Source organism: Misgurnus anguillicaudatus, chromosome 15 (assembly GCF_027580225.2).
Source record: "Misgurnus anguillicaudatus chromosome 15, ASM2758022v2, whole genome shotgun sequence".
Taxonomy (NCBI): domain Eukaryota; kingdom Metazoa; phylum Chordata; class Actinopteri; order Cypriniformes; family Cobitidae; genus Misgurnus; species Misgurnus anguillicaudatus.
The window spans coordinates 25,378,771-25,395,389 of record NC_073351.2 but is presented as its reverse complement, the minus strand read 5'-3'; positions in this window follow the sequence as shown (position 1 = coordinate 25,395,389).

Below are 16,619 nucleotides of genomic sequence, written 5' to 3'. Positions count from 1 at the left end.
GCAAGCAATAGCCATCATTTCACTTTCTACTTTTGGTTAACTATACCCCAATATACAGTAGATCAGCTATGAGTAACCCACTTCTACAGACATCCCAACCTGCAAAAATTCATTTCAGGGAGGTATCCCAAAGCCCCCCCCCCACCCCAAATAGCAAAATATTTCTATAAGCCTATGCAATTATTGGTAAGGTCTCATTTTCTAACTAACATGAACTAACCATGAGCAGTACATTTGTTACTGTATTTGTTCATCTTTGTTAACGTTAGTTAATACAAATTTGCACTTTTTTAAAATTTGGTTATATATCCCTTTTGCCAAAATCACTTTGGAGATGTATGATATTCCATCATGTAAGCAAAGTCAACAGTGATTACAATGTGATTGGTTTAATTAATTTCATTCATTTTTGGGCTACGGTTATATTTTCACTGACAGACAAAATTTTGCCTTGTTTTTGCCTAGATGTCTTGGCTGTATTTGGACGGCTATTATATATATTTTAAATGCAAAATTGCTTGCTTAGCTCTTTAATTATTCAAAAATGATCAATTATTAAAATACAGATAAGGATTAAATTCATTCTGTGAAAACAAAACCAACTTATTTTCAATGGTCATATTTTCACTGTAGCAGGAATAAAATCAATTTGCTCGGTTATGGGGTCTACAGAGTTTTAAAGGCAATAAGAAACCTCTGCCACAGCATGAGATTATTCTTTCTAAATATTAATATGGACATAGATGTGGATATTACTTTGCTCATTATTATCACTGTTAAATGTGGATAATAAGAGCTTGTACAGTTGGATTTTTAAATGGTGCGTGTGTGTGCAACTTTAAGACAGTGCTTTACTTTTTCCACATTTCTGCAGACATTGATCACATATGGTCGCTTGTCTTGTTTGTTAGTCACTTTATTGCTTTCTGTTAAAGTGAGAAACAGTTGTGTCTTTCAACAAAGTCCCACAGAATATGGAGCAGACAGCACTTACATTTCTGTATTTCCACAACACTGATTTTTTGATGGCTGCGTGAGTTAGCATGCTGCAGTGGGCAAAATGACATCTGTGCTTTTCATGTTGTTTTTAAAATATTTCTTTATAAATATGTATATTTCATTTCATGCAACATCATCTTATGCAATAAGTGTGCATCCCACAGACCTCACTTGTGCAAAAAGTGTCACATCAACTCTGTGAAAAAGGTCATAGTCAGTCCTCAGGAGGATCATCTGTTGTGTCCATACTAGGGCTCTTTAATTGTTTTGGCCACAATCCAGCGCTGAAGCTCTCTTTAATTTGGTTTAAATTTTCCAATAGAAGCACAGATTGGCAGTTTAACTTAGCCACGGATCTCAGCTGCATCCTGCGCGTCTGGTGCAAAATCAAAGTCATTTGTGCCTTCATCTGGGCAGGACGGTACATCTCCAACCAGCCGGCTACATCAAGATAATTGCTTGTGAAAGAACGAGATTAGTTCTCTTTGTGAGAAATCTGATTGTGTGCATTGAATCTGATTGTGCGAATTGGATGATAGTATAACAAGCATGACCTTGTTCTCTGCCTGCGGAGTAAATAATTAGCGCCTGCATATGGGCAGTATTACCCAGCTCAGACGAAAGGGAACGGGGTGGGGAGGTGACAGTTTCTAACAGGAGAGAAACACATCTTATCCAATTTACTGTCTTACGGCAATGGACTAAATTGAAGTGACCTCCCCCAAAGCAAAGACAGATCTGAGTCTTCATATAAACAAGCCACACTTCATTATTAATTGCTTGATGTGGAGGCCTAACAGGTCATAGGACACCTGCACAAATGACACCACAGATATTTTGTATAACTGCCAGTTTCAGTCTAATTGCCTGTGCTACACAACTTCAGAAGTTGGTCAGAAAACAATTGTGTTTATTAGGTTGATAGAATGAGCACTTGATTTGCAACTTAGAGTTGTTTAACTTGGCTGGTTTAAACTTTAAGTAGGTTTGAGGCACTCAAAAAAGACACTGTAAAAAGTTTTTAAGTTAGATTAACTTAATAAATTACTTCAATTGGTAACACTTAAATTGAAATTGAAAAAAGTTGAAAAACCTTACATTTTTAGTTGTTATCAATTTAAGTAATTAAAAAATGCACCATTTTCTTACTTTAAGTGAAAAATTCAGATGCTTCAAATTGAAGTAATTTTTTTAGTAGATCCAACTTTCACTTTTTACAGTGTAGTAATACAGGCAGTTCACATTTTGCGTCTAAATCCACGGCGAAAACGCCACCATGCCGCTTTCCTCCTTCTTTCCAACGTGCCTTTGACAGGGCATTCTGAAAAGTTGAAGTATTTTTGCGCTCGCAAAAGATGCAAAATGTGAATTGCCCATTTTCTGCTTATAGACCATTTCAGCAGTAACAACATAAACAAGCGGCTGCCGCTGTCCGCATGTAACTTCCGGTAAACTCCGCTAAGAATAAATAAAAACAAAGTTCTTTCAAACGTAGTTTATTTATATAACAAGCAAAAAAACCAAACACATAGATTACCTAGGAAACCAAAACATTTATTATTTTCGACAAGGCATTTGTTCAAGAGATCAGTTTAGCAAATAGTCAGACCATTAAAAATCGAAACCGGAAGTAAGGTTCGGATCCAGACGTGTATCACGTGTGTCCGATGAAACGTCTATATTGTGCAATTTTGTATATTACATTTTTATACACACATTTATTAAATTACAGTACTGTCATGGCCGCGGGAAGTGGGGGTGCTGCGGGTGCTGCAGCACCCCCTGTTGGCGAGAGGGAGATTTTTTAAGTAAAAATATTTTGCACAATTTATATATTACTTTTTATTTTAGGAAATTATTTTTGACACACGTAGGTTATTACGTGTATTTTGGATTTTAATTTCATTACTGTCTGTGCCTACCCATCTCCGTGGCCTCATCCGAGCGCACTTTCTCCGCCTTGCGTCTATTGGTGACATGGGTACGCAGCACCATGATCCAGAAAAGACTCACACACCTTTCGCTGATGCATGCCCACACAGAAATTCTGAAATCCCTGGGCATTCGTCCCATAACTCATGAGAGACTGTGGACTCTATTATACATCCGGCGCAATGCGCGACGCGAGTGTCTTTTGCTAGAGTAGGGGAAGGAGCGCGTTGATAATATGCGTATAGGCTACAGTATTAACGTGATGACAACGCGGGGTTGCTTATCACATACATGGATGTGCAGTAGCACAAAAACGCTTTTTAATTTGAAAAATTAAAGGATTAAAATGTAAAAGATTATTATTGAGTCTCTTGGACATAAATGATGACCGACGTTCATTTATGAGACGTTAGAAGGCATAAAGAGCTGCTTCATCTGTAGCTAAGTAAATCAATGGTTTGCTTTATACAAATGCATCTATTTTTAAATGTTTTTTTAAAATGCTACTCAGGCCCGGCTGCAGGATGAAGTGACTGAGGGGCATGTGAAATTGTTGAAGGGGCTTAACTTTATACCATCAATGAATAATACACACTGAGATCTCGCTTTGGAACGACAGATTTTTAAATGCAGCGCTCCATAAAACACTCAATAGCCTATGCAACTGCACAGGTAACCAGAAACTGACTAGCAAAATTTAGACAGCGTAATGATGATAGATCATGAGATATTATTTGATAGACTAGTAAATGTGGATTAAGGATGTTTAAAATCTCTAGCCTGGTGGTCAGGAGAAGGGTAACATTATATATTGGCTATATGATTTCCATATTATAGACGAACTGCAATAAATGTCTGCAATAAATATCCTCACAACAATATTATTTCTCAAAACTTTGACAAAAAATATTTTCAAAGGAACTGTATTCTTACAGTTATTCAAAGATGCACGCATTATTCCGCATATGATTTGAATATTAGACAAGAGTATTCATATAACGGCAATGCACGTCTCATATGGCAATAAATATCCACATAGAATAACTTAACATAACAGCATAATAAAATTAATAAGCAGTCAAGGAAGCAGGATTGACATGTAAATTGTATTATTATTATTATTATTACCGGGAAAACAGCAATATTACTGAAATAAACTCTGAGGTAAGCTAAATGCGCCAAACACGCTTTTAACCGCAGTCAATTTGGAAAAAACATTTTTATCTCTTGACAAAATTATATTTAAAGGAAATGTATTCTTACAATTATTCAAAGATGCACAAATTATTCCATATAGTATTTTCTGTTTAAGAGCACGTTCGTCTCTGGCCTCGCTTGCTCTATTATGTAATAGCTGATTGACAGATGCGCGTCTCCGTCTTTCAAACAGGTATCATTATAACCTTTATAACAATAGAGTTAACTTTATAGTTGCTTCCACTGTGTTTGTCTGATATGAATAACACATTCTTTGAAAATAATATTTATTTATTCTTTGCAAATTATTATCTTATTTGAATAGATTTGTATTGCTGCTTCCACAGACATCATTGTGTATTTTACAAAGTAAATGTAGGTTATTGTTTTACCAGTGCTTATGTGTATTTAAATGTTTGAAATCTAAAATAAACATTATGAGGTTGAAAACACTGCATTGTGTTGATATATGACAGCGCTGAGCTCGTCCGGAGCCAACCAACGCAAAAGACGTTTGAATCTGGCAGTAATGTCATGTCACTGAACATTCTAAATCCCATATGGGGATAAGGTTAAATTATTATTTAACTCAAAAGGATGAGCATTTTATTTGTAACCATTATTACAAAAATGAAACAGACGGGGCACAAATCGGATCTGAGGGGGCAATGACTCTGACTAATGACTCTGTCCCTGTGGATATGGTGAGATGAGAAATTGAGAATTTTTTTTTAAGCAATTCTTTAAAACATTGCGCTGTCCGACTGCTAAAACGCTTCTGCTCTCTGCAGGTTCGTAAATTCTTTATCTCTTACAAATAAAGTGTTTTTAGAGTACAAACCTTATATAAAGCCTAATATATTCTAAAAACGTAATTATACACCATGTATTTCTTTATAAAACGTATACAATATCCGAACTAAACCCATTATTATTTTTGTTCAATTTATTAATTATTTATAAGTTCAAAAAAATACAATAATAGTACTGTTTAGTGAAAAGATCGAAATAAAAATGTACGTTACTGTGAGAATGTTTTCAGCCAGCTTTTACCATTGTTAATCGACCTGTGATCCTTACTTAAAAACGAAAGTAAAATAATTTTGTCCGCATGGACATTGAAAATTGTGAAGTTTAATTAATATTATTATGTATATGACAATAAAGTAGTGAAACTCAATGTATTTATTTTTAAAATGTATTTTAAATAGGCCTATAGACTTATAGGTGTTTTTGGGGAAAAAAAATCACAGCACCCCCTGTTCAAAATGACTTCCAGCGGCCCTGAGTACTGTTATGTGTACATTGTTATGAAGAATATTAAAGCACCTACACTGTATAAAGTGAAAGCTTGATCAACTTAAAAAAAAAAATTCAAATGGTAACAACTTACAGTACACTTTAAAACGTGAAAGTTAGATTAACTTAAAAAATGACTTCAATTAGTAACGCCTAAACTGAAATTGAAAAGTTGAAAAGGCCTACATTTTTAGTTTACCAATTGAAGTAATTTTTTCACCTTATATTTAAAATTATATTTATTATATTTAAAAAATTTAAATTGCTTCAAATTTAAGTAATTTTTAAAGTAGTTCCAACTTTCACTTGTTACGGTATAGTAGTGGGGCAGTTTACATTCCGCATGTAAAACCACTGAGAAATCGCGACATGCCGCTTTCCTCCTATTTTCAATGTGCCTTCGACAGGGCATTCTGAAAAGTTGAAGTATTATGGAAAGCCACGAGGAACGAAATTGTGTGAATTTTCATGCGTAAACAACGTGTCAAGGACGTGTTGTTTTCGCGTAGAATATGTGTAGTTTATGCGTTAGATACGTATTGTTTATGCGAAAAATACGTGTCTATTTTTCACATGTAAACAACACATATTTAACACATAAATAACACATATGCGCACGATTTTGTCCCTCATGGCGTTCCATATAAAAAAATTGCATTGCACCGTGTGCATGTTGCGACCACATCGCTCTCTATTTGAGCCCACTTGCTGCGTGTTTACATTCAAAATAAGCTATTTGCGCAGGCAAAAGATGCGAAATGTGAACTGCCCCATTTTCTGCGAAATGTGAACTGCTCAATTTTTGCTTATAAATTGTGCAATTCTGTATATTGGATTTTTGTACACATACGTATTAAATTACAGTACTGTTATGTGTACATTGTTGTGAAGAACATTAAAGTACCTACACTGTATAAAGTGAAAAGTTTGATGAACTTAAAAAATTATTTTAAATGGTAACAACAAAAAATATAGTTTTTTCAACTTATACTGTATGTTTAAAGAGTAACTAAATCCTAAACCAACTTTTTAAGTTAATGATTTGTAAGAATGGGGTTTTATTAGGGCTGTTCATTGATTTGAGTAACTTTTTTAAAATTTGGGTATAAAGTGTTTCAATGCTACAATATATGGTGTAAAAACATCTGATTGCTGCTCTCTTCAGTGGCTACTGCAGTTGAATTTTCCTATTGGAAGTTGCGGCACTACGTGACGTAAGCAGTACAACGTGACGTAAGCAGGTTGAAGCTCACTCACGCCCTTGTTACGATTTCACCACACCATTGGTACGAGCTCAGTTCGTCCCCTCTATCTCCGTTGGGGTCTGCCCACTTTTCTTGCCTTTTTTCAAATATTGCCAGTGGGTGGAGTCAGGATCTGACCAGGGGTTTAGTTACGCTTTATGTGAAAAATACATTGTGAAAATTTGAAGTTAAAAATACCAATTAAAGTATTTTTTTTAAGTTGATCCAACTTTTCACTTTACAGTGTATGAAGTAACCTGTATTACCTTAGGATGGTCAAAAAAAAATTGTATAGCGAATCATAGACTGACCATTCTGTGCACTTGAGTGTGTACATGCTGGAACATTTTTAGGGGTTTTACTAAAACCTGTCTCTGAATGTCATGGGAAAGTGACAAATCACAGTTTGTTTATTTTTCACGTCAATCAGACTTGTTTCTCAGGCAGAATGTGCTGCAAAATGGTCAAACATCTTTGCAGGCTTAAACGTGACTCATTTTATAATCCTCGTGTCCAACATCTGAAAAAAATTAAGTAATCAAATACCAGCATTTCTTCCTCAAACACAACGACTGAGGAAATCGAGAATGTAAACTTAACATTTCCACAGCAAAAAGCAACCTAATCCAATTCATTCCTCTCCTGTGCCGTTTAAAAGGCTCCCTCCAGAGAAGGAAGAAAAGAGAGCCGATGTTCTTATGCGGGCTGCGAGCTGGGCCATTAAAGGAGCTGATGGAGATGGCGACAGTAATTGTCACACGGGAGGAGAGAACGGTAGCCGCTATGCAGGGCTTTAAATGAGCCGATAGCGTCTCGTTGGCTGGCAAAATTGAAAAAACCAACCTCAAAGTCTCACCTCTTATTTTCACAGTGTCCGCTTGGTTATTATACGTCCTACAACGGGAAAGGGGATCGGCCAGTGTCTTTGTTCTCCATGGCATCGCATTGTCTCCAGCTCTTAGCATGCCCAGCAGCGAGGTGCTTTCAAAGAAGAGCTCTGGGAAATGAGTTATCTCCACTCTACATGCAGGGAAAACCCTGCCATTAATCTTTAATTAAGGCTGTTACAATGGAGAGAGACACTGCAGTAATAGGAGAGAAAGAGAGAGATGTGGGAACGCTATAACAACAGGAGAGCAGCCAGAGAGTGGGACAGAGAGAGCTGCAGTGCAGAGGTACATTAGTAGGAGCTCATTGAACCATCATCAAAACACGTTCCTTTATCATCTAACAGACTTTGAAGAGGCACAAGTTCTCTTTAACAAACAGAGGGATAATTCTGCTATTGTTATGAGTATTGAATTTTCTCAAATGTTGCAGGGTTGTGTTGCTAATAGATGTATAATTCAGTTTTTGCATGATAGTGACTGCAATCTGTACACACCCTTACAGGGAGAATATGGATCGCACCTGAATCCATTGCATCTACATTGATTTTTAACACTCTCTTGACTGGATATGCACAGTAGATTCTCATCCACAGCCATGAACATCTCCACCAATGCAATCTCACGATTATTCATACGTGTTTTACAAAGTGGCAAATTCGGATCAATTCGTATGAGCACACTCATATGTTTTTGTACGATTTGCTTTTGGCCCTGTGAGTTTGGGACGATTTAGAGGAAAACACCATAGTTTTTCAATATTTAGCTATGTTCTTACCTCAACTTAGATGAATGAATACATACCTATCTTTTTTCAATGCATGCACTTAATCTATGTACAGCGCGTAGTGAATGTGTTAGCATTTAGCCTAGCCCCATTCATTCCTTAGGATCCAAACAGGGATGAATTTAGAACCCACCAAACACTTTCATGGTTTTCCTATTTAAAGTATGGTGGCACAAATTAAAACGGGGCGACATTTTAAGCGGATAAAAACGAGAACTATATTGTATGGCGGAAGAGCACTTAGTTTGCAGCACGACCTATTGATGAAAGGTTGAGCGAGAGGGGGAGTAGTCAGGAGTGGCGATGTTACTGCGCGCCGAGGTCGAAGTGCTGCAAACTTATGTGTGTCATTTTTGGGTAAACTTTCCTTTTAAAGGGATAGTTCGGCCAAAAATTATATTAAAGGAACACTTCACCCATTTGCATTAAGCTTTGTATAGTTAGAAACCCAGTCATGTTTTTGAATGGTCATGCATCATTTTATCAGTTGCCGCTAAGACAGAAGAAATACAACAGTGTTGCAAATCCTTCTTTCAATGATGTAAAAATCATAATTTTGCATCATTGAAAGCAGGAAGTCCAATATCTTTGTTGAGGGGGTGAGACTACAAACACCCCTTTCTCGGTCAAATAGGCACCAAATTCTTAATGTATGTTACATTTCGACTACAAATGAGACGCACTTTCAATAAAGATTAATGTTTCTACGGGTGAAATGCTCCTTTAAACCCATGATTTACTCACACCGAAGCCGTCCGAGATGTATATGTCCATCATTTTTTAGACGAACACATTTTCAGTTATTTTGGAAAAGTTTTAGATCTTTCAGTTAATCAAATGTGAAGTTATGGGGTCCACGTCATTCAAGTCCAAAAAATGTGCATCTATCCTTCACAAAATAAATCCAAACGTCTCCATGATGATAAACAAAGGCCTTCTGAGGGTAATCTGGACCCTTTTGTTGTAGAAAATTCACATTTAAACTTTATAAATGAAAATAACTCGCTTCTGGTAATGCCGCCATCTTAGTCGCGTCCGCATTCAAGATGAGAGCTTACGCAGTTTACGGAGGTTTCTCTGCTGCTGTTCTGTGCCCACGCCTTCCGAATTTGTCATACGTCACTAAGAAAAGTGCGTACACTATGCTGATACCATCTCCTGAATACAGAGGAGTCTAAGATGGTGGCACTAGTTATTTTCGTTTATGAAGTTTTAAATATGGATATTTCTACAACAACACCGTGTGGATTACCCTCAGAAGACCTTTATTTATCATCCTGGAGCCGTTTGGATTAATTTGGGGAAGGATATATGCAATTTTTTTGGAATTGAAGGACGTGGACCCCGCAACCCCACTGTTTAGCAGCTGACATTCTCTAAAATAACTGAAAATATGTTCGTCTGAAAACTGATGGACATATGCATCTCGAACGGCTTCGGGGTGAGTAAATCATGGTTTTAATATAACTTTTGGCCAAACTAGCCCTTTAATGTTTAAATGTTTCCATTTGCTATCTATTTAATCCCATTGATGTCTTTACAAAAATCACTGGAGATATTAAAGACATCTCATCAGTGACTTTTATTATGGTTCATTTACAGTACAGTCTCCACACTCCTAAGTGTTTTTGCAAATCTTAGTTTCAACAAACAACCTTTTTCTCATCAAGAACCATAATACTTAGCACGCCAGCCTTCAAACCCCCTTTTAAAACCTCATTTCTAAAAGTTCCTATGCAATCAGTTCCACTAAAATGAGGCCTTCGTCTTTTTAAATGTCATTGTGTGTCTCTGTCTAGTACAGCAGAGGGATCTGTCACTGCTTCAGCGTAATGACCATCATCATCTTCATAGAGCAGCTCCGTTGAGAGAGTGTGTCATCAGACAGTAGTTAATACTTATGAAACTTTAATGGTTTACTGATGAAAGCTGTGTAGAGGAGCACGCAGGAGCCCAAAGCAACACTCCGAGGGGAGCAGAAGGATAAATGAGACTAATTATTGCATGAGGGCAGATTCGGCTCCAGCGCCCCTAGTGATATGTGACAGCGGTTGAAAAGAGCCAGATGTAGGCCTTTACCTTAGAGCATCGCCGAGGTCGGATTATAACCACTGCGGCCCAGGGGAGTGCAAGCATAGCCAAAAATGGTCCATTCCAACACCTGTGGAATTGTGTTCCTAGGCCTAAAGATAAACACCTGGTTATCGCCGTAAGACTGTGCTAACCTGATTATGATTGCCACGAGACAGGTCCTTTGTTCTTATCATGCAGGGGCTTCAAGCAAAGACAGCCCTAGACTATTGGGGGCCCTAAGCAAAACTCTGTAAGGTGGACCCTGTCAGCATGATCATATAAACCCATTTATTGTCTTTGCTTAAATGTGGCTATCATTTTTTTTAAATAAAAACATATGTTGTATTATCTGTAACTGCATATGCGTCGTTGCACAGGTATGACATCAATTAGTGATGTGAGAAACGAAGCTTTTTGAAGCTTCAAATCAATTGAACCGATTGCTTTGAAAATTGATTCAGTTTTCCGAAGCAGTTCGAAACACAACACACGCTGGGGACCCCTGCTGGTCAAAATAGTGTAAAATCAGATATGTCCAAACATTTTACACTTTTTTTTTACAAAATAACAGCAAGATTTTTATAAAAATATGTTTAAAAATTATTCAACTTAATTAAGACATAGTTAAAAGTGTATTATGTGTTTTTAGTTTTATTTAGGGCAAAAAAATCATTAAAACTAACTACCCTTTTAATTATGCACATTTTTGTCATTAAATCTATCTATAAACAAAAAGTATACAAAATGGTAGTGTTATTAGTCAGAAGGATGAATGTTTTATGATTAATAAAAGTGACCCGAGTTCACCTAAACATATTAGACACTAGTCATTTGTTATTAACTCCCCCTAGTGGTGAACCATCAGATTTTCGAAACGTTTTAAAACAGTTATGACGTAATGAAGCCTCGTTTGCTAAAATCACTTGACTTGGGCCAGTTTGAAACACGCTCTGAACCACTGATTCGAAACAAAAGATTCGTAAATGTTTCGAAGCCTCATGAAGCAGTGCTTCGAAAACGGCCATCACTAACATCAATGAGATCAGACTGTTTGTTATGCTTTCGAATTACTCTTGTCACAAAGTTATGTTAAGGCATAGTTACGGCAATTGGTCTGTGCATAAAAGTATTACATGAAGTACAGAGCAAGGGGCCCTCTAGTGATTCGGGGCCATACGCGACATGCATACTTTGCGTATAAAGAGGATCGGCACTGAATACTGCAGGTTTTTCTTTTCTCCCTCCGGGTGTATCGCGGCCTCAACACCTGGAGCTATGATGTAATTGAATCAGGATTGCCTTAGTAAAAATGATACAGCTCTGTCACCGTGTTTGGTCAGGACACCTGGATGTTCATTGCAGCACTGAGCAACTATCATGCACCTGCTGTAAAAAGCAGTTTTCTGATCTTTACACGGATAAAGTTGATTCCAGATCAAGCAGGTGTTTGCCTGGTCAGCCAGCTGGTCTTTAAGTCTGAAATGTCCAAAATCTTACTAAACCAGAAAATTAACCCAACCAAGATGCTAAACCAGTTTAAGATAGCTTTATGCATTTATTCTGCAAAGCTTAATTGCCTATTTGTAGTCCTCGACACACCTGTTTAAAGCACACCGACCAGGTGTTCCTCTCCATAAGAATTACCTCTTCTGAAAAGCCCAAATATCTTCACCGTCCCATATGCAGACATGGTGAAGCGTGCTTATTTTTTAAAACGGGACACGGAGACGTTTTAAAGGACACTGCCCTCGTGCCACAGTTTGTTTCACAATGACACACCCGCCTCCAAACACATCAACACACAGATCACACCCTTGTCATAGCAGCTTCCCGTGAGCATTTAATCTCTAAGGGACCTTAGATCAGTGGCCGTCAGACAGTCGGTGGCTTATTGCAAGCCATTCATCACCCACATCTCTGTTTTGAGCTCCTCTGCTCCTCGGGGAACAGCTTTATACAGCCTTTTGTTTACCCATCAATCTGTTCATGCTTTTCTTTTCTGTTCTCTTCGTCACGTCTTTCCCCGACATCCGTATCACTAAGCCCTTAAACCATTCAAAAACCCATATAAATGCCAACAAGTTCCTCTGTTGGTTTTGGATGTTGCACCACAACAAATCATATATGATTACAGTCATGCCTTGACTGCTCCTCTGGGGCAGGAATGGATGCTATTAAGTGACCATATTTTATAGTCTGACCATAGTGTATGAACATTAATAGCACTAGGATATGGTACTTACGTAATTGGTGGTAATGTACTCTATTGTCTGATTTACTGCAGCAGTCATGGTAATAAATAGCTGAAGATATTTTACAGATTTACAGGTTGTCATACAAGCAAATGGAAAAGCATGAAGCGTTGGGTGTATGTAAACATGTATGACCCTCTCTGTTATGAGATTATACTCTAAAAAGTGCTAGCGTTGGGTTAAATTAACAAAGAAAATGTTTTTTATTTGACCCAAGCATAAAATAAATTTCAATTTCTTTTTGTGTACACCTGACCCCGCACTGCTTTTCTATTCTGTTCTTTTATACTCTTTCCACACCTGCTTTGTGTACTGCGTTAGGTTAACCGAGACAAGATTCAGAGCAGTTATGCACTGCTGCCCTTTTGTTGATGTGATTGCTTCCATTGTCTACCTCATTTGTAAGTCGCTTTGGATAAAAGGGTCTGCTAAATGATTAAATACAAATGTATAACCTAGTTGAGTTTGTCCATTTTTTTACCCAGTGCTGGGTTGAAATTAATTTTAATCTTTTCGATTTTAGTCTTTGACATGGCCTTACTTACATTATTAAAGATATCAAGGTTATATTTTTACAGACTTTTCTTTACATTATGTTGGATGATTTTATGTTAAAAAAACAGTAAATCACAAGAATGACTTTACCGGGGTTTTCACAAGCAGGATCATGTGCTTTATTTAACATAATAATTTAATGCATTTTTTCACATATTTTTTCATTTGTTTTTATGTCTGAATTCCTGACTGTGCCAACCAATAATATAATTCAGATTGTGCAGATATTTTAGATATATTCTTTTAAGGCAGAAGAACTGTACAACCAAATTTTCACAATAGGCCTGTAAGATTGACACCAACACTACAAAAAAATATTAATTCAATTAACTCAATTTTTTAAGGTAAGTGGTTGCAATCAATTTATTTAAGCTACATTTAAACAAAAAAGATTAGTAATGTAAAATAAAATATAAAACTTTTGTGTAAATGTAGCTTAAATAAATTGACAACCACTTACCTTAAAAAAATTGATTAAATTCAATGAATCATTTTTTTCAGTGACACCAACACTACAAAAAATTATTAATTCAATTAACTCAATTTTTTAAGGTAAGTGGTTGCAATCAATTTATTTAAGCTACATTTAAACTAAGTTTTTTATTTTATTTTACTTTTTTTGTTTAAATGTAGCTTAAATAAATTCATTGCAACCACTTACCTTAAAAAATTAATTGAATTAATCTTTTTTTTTTAGTGAACAGGAGTGCAACTGATGGAAGTATACTCATTTTAAAGGGATAGTTCACCCCAAAATAAAAATTCTGTCATCATTTTCTGACTCTCATGTTGTTACAAACCTGTATAGACCCCTTCAAGGTTTGTAAACATTGAATGACTATCGGGTGCGCGCGCAGCACGGGGTCGAACTGTTCATACCATTTAGGCTTTATAATTTAATCTAACAGTGCTGAAAAATGATGACTTACCTCAAATGAAGTGAGCACTACAAACACAAGCCTCTTTGATCTTTGCATTGTCCCAGTCTGCACGTTAATTGCTTGCAGACGCAGATGTTGTATTTTTTTGTTTTTGAGATTCTGCATGACTCGCGAAAACTTAACGGAAGACCTGGTGCGATTTTCACAGCCCACGACGTAAGTAGGCATTTTTGACGATACCGAATAATACGCAACTGAATCTGCTGTAATGACTTTTCTGACCCCGACATGCGCAGTGGGAACAGCCTGTGACGTGAACCGTGAAGGGGTCTATACATTTCTTGTAATAATGAACATGATTAACACAAAGCCATATTTACTTCCATAGTATAAAAAAAACAATACTATGGAAGAGAATAGGGCTTTTCACACCTGAAATTGTTAACCCTGGGTTATTCTAAACCCAGGGTTAACGGAATCCTGGGTTATTTTTTTCATGTTTCACACTGTTCAAACTTAACCAGGGGTTAAGAGATAACCCTGGGTATTCATAATTTGACGTTTCACACTGTGCATTCCTAAACCCTGGGTCAGGAGTCTCCAACCCAGTTTCAACACACCTGTCTGTAATTATCAAGCCTTGATTAGCTACTCCAGCTGTGTTTAATTCGAATCATAACATTCTAACCCTGCTTCGTTTCACACTGCATGCGTTTGGCACCACAATGCAGGGTTAACACCACAAATGCGGTGCTAACCCTGCTCCAGAGCAGGGTTTCTTAACCCTGGGTAAAAAGCGGTGCTAACACCGCTTTCAAATTACAGGTGTGAAACGCTCCTTAACCCAGGGTTAAAAGCGGGATTTAGAATGAAGATAACCCAGGGTTAAGCGCAGTGTGAAAACCCCTAATGAGGCTCATGAACAGTTTGATTACAAACATTTCTCAAAACATCGTCCTTTGTGTAAAAATGTAATTTCTAACTCCCCGTCAGACTTTTTTTAAAAAGTTGCCCGCCAGCATTTTTTTGTGATTTTCACAAAAGTTTCACAAAATGCCTTCCAGGTAAATGTTCTTCTAAAAATATATAAACAAATAAATATATAAAATGAAAGAACAGACCCTCTGCTTTCAAACAAACAATAAACAAACAAACAAAACGGGAAAAAAACTTTCATGCTATCTATATTTTTTCTCTGCTTATTAATTCTTAAATATAGGTATTTTTCGTAATTTTTTTAGCAAAAAGCTGAAATAATTGCGTTTTTGTGAGAGAATTTTGTTAGAGATCAGATTCAGAGTTTAAAGCTCACGTAATATTTCTGCATTTCTGATGTTAATCTGGAGGACTTATATCTCCAAAGAGTATTTAGTTTAATCAGATTTATAAAAGAAAGATTAGCTTTACCGAATCTTTCCGATAACGTACGAAAACATGAAACCGCAGGAGGAGCGAGTACAAGTCATGCAACACTATACAATACTGTTTAACTGATGATTCACTACATGTTTGTGTCATTTATATAATATGCACGCGCCTATTTCCAACATAAGACAAAAGTCTTACTTACCGCATGCAACTCATGACCCGGTTGGGACTTTTCAATAAAATCCAGCGCATCAAACACACGCAAAACTCCGCTGCTACCCAGATAATAAACTATATCCATTATTTCCATAGTGCTTGCTTTCTTCTCCTTAAATCCAAAACACACTTCTTCATTCATGCCATTGTTGAGTTTTGAAATTAAACAAAGCTGTCGCGTGATGTGATGTTTGTAAGTTCCAGCGACTCCCACTGATTGACGGGTGGGCGGGGTTTTCCAGGAGAAGTGCCCATAAAAAGAAGTGATACGTATGCCCTGAAACGTCAGCTGGAGCCATAATTGAAAAAAACTTTCAGAAACTTGTATGAACCCTGGCGAAGTGCATTCGGCACAGAAATACTCTGTAACACGCCCAACTGCTTTTTTGACATTTTGCCTACGTTTAGCACGAGGAAACTACTCTATAACTGTGTTAATAAGTCAGAATGCATGAAATACCATTGAACCACCCCTTTAAAATTAGTAAAAAAAATTGCCATCTATTGGATAATCGTGGTATTAAAGATAAACATTACAACTTATCAGGAACACGTTTTTTTCATGCAAATGTTTACTCTTTATTGACGAGATAACTCGTCATGGCGGGAAAAGAATTAAGTTAATAAAAGTCTTTTTTATATCAATCACTTATGTTTAGCTTGCTAGACTTACATGTTTTTAAAAGCATTTATTAGCTCCTTTACTGTAATTTCCCTAAGGTCTGTAAAAATACAGTTATTACATTCCTCCGGCAAATATTTATTCAGACAAAAGTTCTGCTGAAGAAATGTCTTTTATTGTAAATTCAGCCCTTGTGCTGTCACATTAACAATGTAATATCACTGTAGCGCTGAGGGCTTTAATCAGTTTGCAGTTTGCATCGGATCGAAGTGGAATTTCTTTCATATAAAACCGGGTGAACTTTGAG